Source organism: Arachis hypogaea, chromosome 19 (assembly GCF_003086295.3).
Source record: "Arachis hypogaea cultivar Tifrunner chromosome 19, arahy.Tifrunner.gnm2.J5K5, whole genome shotgun sequence".
In the NCBI taxonomy this organism is placed as follows: domain Eukaryota; kingdom Viridiplantae; phylum Streptophyta; class Magnoliopsida; order Fabales; family Fabaceae; genus Arachis; species Arachis hypogaea.
The window spans coordinates 44,580,221-44,588,476 of NC_092054.1; the positions used below are offsets into that span (position 1 = coordinate 44,580,221).

At 41.6% G+C, this 8,256-nt stretch overlaps 1 non-coding gene across 1 annotated transcript; it reads right to left on the reverse strand.

The window, feature by feature from the left end:
* Positions 1–2,638: 2,638 nt before the first annotated feature.
* Positions 2,639–2,745, reverse strand: LOC112780223 (small nucleolar RNA R71). The gene has a single exon (XR_003191075.1). It is a non-coding gene; the product is annotated as a small nucleolar RNA R71 (small nucleolar RNA).
* Positions 2,746–8,256: the final 5,511 nt, after the last annotated feature.

Below are 8,256 nucleotides of genomic sequence, written 5' to 3' on the forward strand. Positions count from 1 at the left end.
AGCCCCAATGAGCCACGTTGACTCCCACGTTAACCTAGTTAACGTGGAAGCTAACGTGAAGAAAGAAGGTGATCGCCAACGTTAGTGACACCCAACATTGTCACTAACGTTGGAAGGAGCCACACATGCCATCATGAGCCACGTTAACTCCCACGTTAACTTAGTTAACGTGGAAGCTAACGTGGATAAGGGAAGGATGAGCTAACGTTAGTGACACTCAACTTTGTCACTAACGTTTGAGATGGCTAGTAAGGCCACGTTAGAAGCCACGTTAACCTAGTTAACGTGGACTCTAACGTGGAAAATAGGGGTAATTTGGAACGTTAGTGACAATGGTAAGTGTCACTAACGTTCTCGAAGGATGGCAAGCCTACGTTAAAAGAGCCACGTTAACTAAGTTAACGTGGGCTCTAACGTAGGGAAGGGGGAGGCTTCTCAACGTTATTGGGAAAGTTGAGTCCCAATAACGTGTGCGAAGGACATAGTGGAAACGTTAGTGGCAACGTTTGTGCCACTAACGTTGAGGTTAACGTGGCCTTTAACTTTGGTGAGGAACGTTAGTAAAAAAGTGATTGTCACTAACGTTCTCGAACCCATATTTTCACTGAACGTTAACACCACTAACTTCCTGAGCCAAAGCCCCTGCCCACTTCATACTTTCTCTCTGCAAGTAAAAGCTAAGCCCAATGAAGAAAAGAACTGCTTCCAACTCAAGATCCAAAGGCCCAAGACTTGAAGAATCAACTAGAAGAACAGAAGAGTAGTATATATAGGAGTATCTTTGAAATATTTTAGAGAGTTGGAAATTATAGGGAGACTCTTAGCATAGAACTACTCTCTGTATTTACTTTCTCTGCACTTCTAAGTTTTCATCATGTATTCTCCATCTTTGTTTTCATTTTCCAGAGCTATGAACAACTAAACCCCTGTCATTGGGTTAGGGAGCTCTGTTGTAATTTGATGGATCAATACTAGTTTTTATTATTCTTCTTCTATCTTTTATCTTGATTTTACTTGAAAGCTTTCGATCTTCATCCAATTGAGTAGTTATCTTGAAAAAGAAGCTATTCATACTTGGATCTCTTCTGAACCTTGAAAGAGGAATGAAGAGATCAAGCTAGAAATGCTTTCTCATGCTAGACCAAATTGGGTTTGGATGGATATGTGACTATAATCCTCTCAACACTTGGTTTGGGAAATGCATGTGGTATAATCAGTGACCATACTTTATCTCTTCTCATGAGCAATTGACCAAGGAATTGGTTATTGATCAAGATTTGAGAGATTGAATTACAAGAAATTGTAATTCAATCACTTAAGATTGCCAAGGAGATTAATGAGTGCATTGATTGAGGAAGAGATGAAAATGAAATTGATCCGGAGAATGCAACATCTCCTAAGCCCAATGAACTCCCCATTTCTGATCTTAACCATTCTCTTTAATTTCTGTTATTTACTTTAATGAGTAATTCCCCCATTCCCATTTACAATTCTGCAATTTACCTTCCGTCATTTACTTTCAGATCTATAATTCTAGCATTTACTTTCCTGTCAATTACCTTCCCGCCATTTTATTTTCTGCAATTCTCAACTCAAATTCTGGATTCACTCAACTAGAATAGTCCTCTAATTAAAGTTGCTTGATCAATCAATCCTTGTGGGATTCGACCTCACTCTATTGTGAGTTTTTACTTGACGACAAATTCGGTACACTTGCCGAAGGGAATTTGTTGTGAGACAAGTTTTTCGTGCATCAAGTTTATGGCGCCGTTGCCGGGGATTGATTGTGCATCAACAATGATTAGATTGGAGGATAACTAGATTGAGCATTTTATTTTTGTTTGATTTAAATTTCTGTTTGAGTCATTTACTTTCTGTTTTAGATAACTTCTTCCCTTCCCCCTTACTTTTTCTTTTTTATTTACTATTCATCTCACTAACCCACTAACTGTTTGATATATTGCATCACTCACACTAACAGTAATTCTGACAGATATACTTTCTGCACCTATTCTCTTTGCTTGTACTTGTTGGTTGTATGACAGGGAGAAGAAGCGGGGCTTCAACTACCTTTGATTCTGAACCTGAGAGAACCTTCCTTAGACTAAGGAGGGAGGCAAGAGAAAAACGTGTAATTGGTGGTGAAGAAGAGGAGGAACACTTTGAGGAATACTTTGAACCAAACATGGAAGAAAACATAGAAAACCATCATGAAGAAGAGGCTCACAACCATGGCAGAGGAGGTGGAGCAAATCATGCTGGGGAGGATAGAAGAGTTTTAGGCTCTTACATCAATCCAAACCCAGGGAACTGTGGAAGTAGCATTCAAAACCCAACCATCCATGCCAACAATTTTGAACTGAAGCCACAGCTCATCACCCTTGTTTAGAACAACTGTTCGTTCGGAGGGAGTGTCCAAGAGGACCCCAATCAACATCTAACCACCTTCCTGAGAATATGTGACACAGTGAAGTCTAATGGTGTTCATCCTGACGCCTATAGATTGCTCTTATTTCCATTCTCACTCAGGGATAAGGCAGCTAAGTGGCTGGAGTCTTTCCCAAGGGAGAGCTTGATAACTTAGGAAGACGTGGTGAATAAATTCTTAGCAAGATTTTACCCTCCTCAACGAATCAATAGGCTGAGAGCTGAGGTCCAAACTTTCAGACAACAAGATGGTGAGACTCTATATGAAGCATGGGAGAGGTTTAAAGACTTAACAAGGAGGTGCCCACCAGATATGTTCAACGAATGGGTGCAGCTGCACATTTTCTATGAAGGGCTCTCATATGAGTCAAAGAAGGCCGTAGACCATTCATCCAGAGGATCTTTGAACAAGAAGAAGACTATTGAGGAAGCCATAGATGTCATTGAAACAGTAGCAGAGAACGACTACTTCTATGCTTCCAAAAGAGGGAACACAAGAGGAGTAATGGAGCTAAACAATGTAGATGCTCTGCTGGCCCAAAACAAGCTCATTACCCAGCAGCTGGCTAACCTCACCAAGAAGATGGAGAGGAACCAAGTAGCAGCAGTCTCCACTTCATCAACAACCCAAGAAGGAGTGAATGAAGAAGCAGAGGGTAGTCAGGAGCAAGCCAACTACATTGGAAATTCACCTAGGCAAAACCATGATCCATACTCCAAGACCTACAACCCTGGATGGAGGAATCACCCAAACTTTGGGTGGGGAAATCAATAAGACCAAAGCCTTGATCAAAGACACCCAAATCCAAACAATGCAGCCACCCAACACTTCACATCTAGATCATATCAACACCCCCATAACAACACCTCCCCACATTCATATCAAGGCCAGAATAACCCTACTCAGCCTGACCTGTCATCATTTGATGAAAGAATCTCAAGGATTGAGAATCTACTTGAAGGCCTAAGCAAGGAGATTCAAGACAACAAGGTCTTCAAGGAGGAAGTGCGAGCCAGTTTCAAGAACCAGGGAGACACAATCAAGAGGTTGGAATCTCAAGTAGGATATCTCTCTGAGCAAATTCCCAAACCCACAGATGGATTCCCAAGTGACACAGAGAAGAATCCGAGAGGTGAAACAAAGAAGGTAAGATGGGAAGATTGCAAGATGGTCACTATAAGTGATAAGGAGACTGAGGACAAACCAAGCAAGCTGTCAGAACAACCTGAAGATACCTCAGTAGAGGAGGTGGAAAAAGATTACCAAGAACCAGAAATCTCAAAACAGGAGTTGCTGAGACTCTATGCACCTTTTTCCCAACTGCTCAAGGGAGCTGTGGAGATGAGAATATACTCAAGATTTCTTGACTTATTTGCATCTCTGCATGTGAACATACCATTCATCAAGACTATCCAACAAATGTCTGCATTCATCAAGTACATGAAGGAGTTGCTTCCCAGGAAAAGCTCACTCAAGGAAGGCCAAACTATAGTGATGAACAAGGAGTGTAGTGCCCTCATTCAACCGCAGTTGCCTACAAAAAAAAAAGATCCAGGGAGTTTTCATGTCCCCTGTGCCATAGGAGAAACAATGTTTGATAGAGCACTCTACGATTTGGGAGCAAGCATCAACTTAATGCCTCTATCCCTGGTGAAGAGGCTGCAGATCAATGAGATATTGCCCACAGATGTAGTCATCAGGCTGGCTGACAAAACTCAAAAACAAGCAAGAGGGGTGGTGGAAAACGTGTTGTTAGAGGTAGGGAAATACTTTCTTCCCACAGACTTTGTCATCTTGGACATGGAAGAGAGTCACACTCACCCAATCATATTGGGAAGACCATTCCTAGCTACAGCCAGAGCACTCATAGACGTGGAGCGAGGGGAGCTAATATTGAGGATCCATGATGAACAACTCAGCTTCAATGTCTTCAAACTCTCCCAAGAAACTGACCAAGAAAACAAAGAACCAAGCAATGATCATAACGGGATGCTGACAGAGGAAACAAGCACTGAAGCACCACCAACACATCTGAGAACCCCACTGAATGATGAACAAGGCAAACAGCAATCGTCACAGCTCAAGGAGAAGTTGGAGGAACCTAAACCACCAGAGGCATGTGAAGACAACAACAAAATTCACTTAAAAGAAGAAGTCGCCAAGAACAGGGAAGCATCAAAAGGGACAAAGAAGAAGGTACCAAGGGGGTGGAGGAACAAGAAGATCCCTACGGAAGGCCTCTCTCCAGGAGATAAAGTGATTTCAGCTTACTTCCCAGATATCCCCCCTAATCTCCCCACTGTACCATCTCAGTTACCTAAGGTCTTCACTATCAACAGAGTTCTTTCCTTGGAACATGTAGAGATCATTGATACAACCAATGGATATAAGTCCAAGGCAAGAAGGGAGGACTTGAAGCATTATCAACCACCCTGATGAAGGAGAAACGTCAAGCTAGTGACGCTAAAGAAGTGCTTCATGGGAGGCAGCCCATGTTTTATTAGCTTTTACTAGTGAATAAGTCAATATTCATAAATTCCAACCCAAACTTGGTGAAGTCCTTATATTACAGTATATAGTGAAGAACAAGTTTGGTGTTCAAAGCATACCAAGAAAGCATGAATGCAACAGAGAGCATTCTAGTCTTGGAGCTTTGAACAGAACTTTTCATCACAATGCTTTAAACTAAGTTTGGTGTCACCCCATGGTGCCACCAAAATGCATAAAGGGATACACAGTTAGTTAGTTAGTTGAAGTTCATGAATAAACAATCTAATCTTTTCTTCTCTTTATTATTTTAGCCGTAAAAATCTAAATTAATTTTTTTTATGATATTTCTTACTTTTCTTATTTGATCTTTATAGGGAAAGGAAAGGAGCATTGAAAGAGATTGATTGGACAATTTAATGGGAAAGGTTCGGCCACTTCATGAAGAGGGCACTACACACGTGCCTCAAGGGGGAATGCATTGGGAATGGTTGCCATGCAACATTGGAGGAAGAACAAACTTGGAAAGCGAACCAACTCCATCATAAAGTTGAGAATCCTTGTGCTTACTCCATATAAAACCCCATCCGTTCATCATACACCAATCCCATCAATCTACACCTTTCATCTCTTCATCACTTCTCTATATAAGTGAATCAAATCCACACCATCTCCATATTCGAAATTCATACCCCTTGCACCTCACTTTCCAGCAACCAATTCTTCAACTTCCCACTCTCTAAATCCCACATCTCTTCTCTTCACTACACCCCTTTTTTTGCTTTAACTTCATTCATGGCATCATCAAGCTCCAAGAGGCAGAAGAGGAAGGAACCAACGGAGAACATTCCCTTCGACGAGAAGAGATTCAAGACTGCCTTCCATGAACGAGAATTTGAGCGGATAAAGCTCAAAAAGATACTGCCCGAGTTAACCTTCCAAATCAATGAAGACGAATGCCCACAGATTCGGGAGAAGATTGAAGAAAGAGGGTGGCAATTGCTCACCAATCCAGAGGGGAAGATCAATGCAAACCTCATCAAAGAGTTCTACGCAAATGTGGTCAGAGAAGACAAAACCAGAGCCCCAACCTTCAAAAGCTATGTAAGGGGAAAGGAGGTAGACTTCAGCCCAAATGCTATAATAAGAACTCTTCACCTGAAAATCACCACACTTTGATGAGCCTAGCTATCATGCAAGGATAAGTAAAAGCCAAGATAATGATGAGCTCACTGAGATAGTGACTGACATCTGTATTATAGCTGCTGACTGGGAGAGGTATGGAGATGGGAGACCCCGGTTCATCAAGAGGGGAGACCTTAGCCCAGAAGCCAAGGGGTGGTTTGAACTCGTGAGGAGGTCTATTCTCCCAGCTGCAAATAATTCAGAGGTAAATATTAATCGAGCAACTATGGTACATTGCCTAGTACAAGGTGGAGAAATCAACGTGCATGAACTTATAGCTGAGGGAATTCAAGATTCAGCTGAGAAGCTTGAATCAGGTGCCAGGCTTTGGTACCCCAGCACCATTCTCCGATTGTGCACAAAGGCCAAGGTGGTCTTTGAGGATAGTAATCCAGAATGGGTTAACCCAGGGAGGCTAATGACAACCCAGCGTATGGCCTATACTACACCTGCTCAACAACAAAGAAGGCCACAAATAGGGAAACTAAAAGCAAAGGAAGGAGCTCACCAAGAGGAGTCTCATCAGGAAGAATATCAACAGGGAGAGCATCCTTACCCAACAGATTTGAATATGAATCACCTTCTAAGAGCTATTGAAGATTTGGGGATGAGACATATGGAAGGACAAGAGCAAATATTGAACTGGATGAGCTAACAAGAAGAGTGGAAGAAACAACAAATGGAGCAGCAACAGGAACAATACTCCCAGCTCACTCAAACCATCCACCAAGTTACCGAGAGGCAAGAACGTCAAGATAAGCATTTGCAGGAACTCAATCAGCGACAACTAGCCCAGATGAAAGCATTCAATGAGTTCACTGTACTTAATGAAGGACGGCAACTACATCGGGAGGAGTTCAACATCAACACTCAAGCCAAGTTGAACTACATGTCCAGTAATATGCATCATCTACACTATGCCATCCCTACATATGATGAGGTCCAAAAAGATTTTGTAGAACAAGAAGAGAGGTAAGTGAAACAGCAAAAGGAAACACTCAAGAAGAAGATAGAAGATGGTGGTTTCTGGAAGAAGCTGCTTGGAAAAGGCAAGGGAAGTGGGAGCACAAGCAATCAAGAAGGAGAGCATGGACATCCACAAGAGTAAAAGGTGGTGGAGTTCCTTTTTTGGTCCATCTTTCTCTATGCTTTAAATAAGGAAGATCTTGTATGAAATAGAACTTGCTTCCATTTCAGTTTAAACATTTCTAAATTCTTTCTTTTAAGTTCTTGTTGAAGAGGTTTATGATATCTAGTCCTTATGTCACTGCATCTTTACTTTGCTTACTTGTATGCTTGTCCCTTTTGAATCAAATGAAAAGAGAATGATTGTTTTCAAAAAACCAGAGTGGAGTTCATACTAGGGAGTAAGTCCATGAGTTTGTGGTGTGGTCATAAGCTAGCTAAGTTGGTTCAACCATAAGGTGGGAAGACAACTATCTGTCATGAATACTATGCTTGAGACGCACCCCATGAGACTAGATAAATAAGAAGATCCTAATAAGAAAAAGGAAAAGAACAATCAAAGTTGAGGAATAAAAGAAAAATAGTAAGCAATAAGGCTAGGCACCAATGGTTTTAATCTTGAAGCATGTGTTTGTGGTGCTCCTGTGTGAGGGATCTACTTGGATGAATAAGCTCTTAGGGGTGCCTTATCACTTGGTAACTTGGGTTAACTAACCCGGGATTATCAGCTGAAAGTCCACTATCAAGAGTAACCCTCACCATAGAGCATTTAGTAACCCAAAGAGGTGCTGGACACCAAGGTCTCAAGAAAAGAAAATAAATAAACTATGTGCCTGTGGTGTGTATGTATGGGGGAGAGACTTGAGCAAGTAAGTCCTTAGGAGTGCTTCAACACCTAGCACCTTGAACCAACTGGTTCGGGAGTGTTGGCTGAAAGCTTATTTTAAAGAGTTGCCCCCTTACAGAGCACTTAGCTTAAGAACAAAAATAAGCCCTCAAATAACAACAAAAGGATCAATGAATAAAAGTCTCATGGGATGCAATAACAAGTGAGTATTCTAGGACATGATAAAGGTCTGAAAGCCAGGAATGAGCCTAAGTTGCTATGCATGAAACCACCATAAAACCAGGACATGACTTCCACAAGAATGACTCATGTCTCGTGGCATTTCTTTCATCATTCTCTTGTT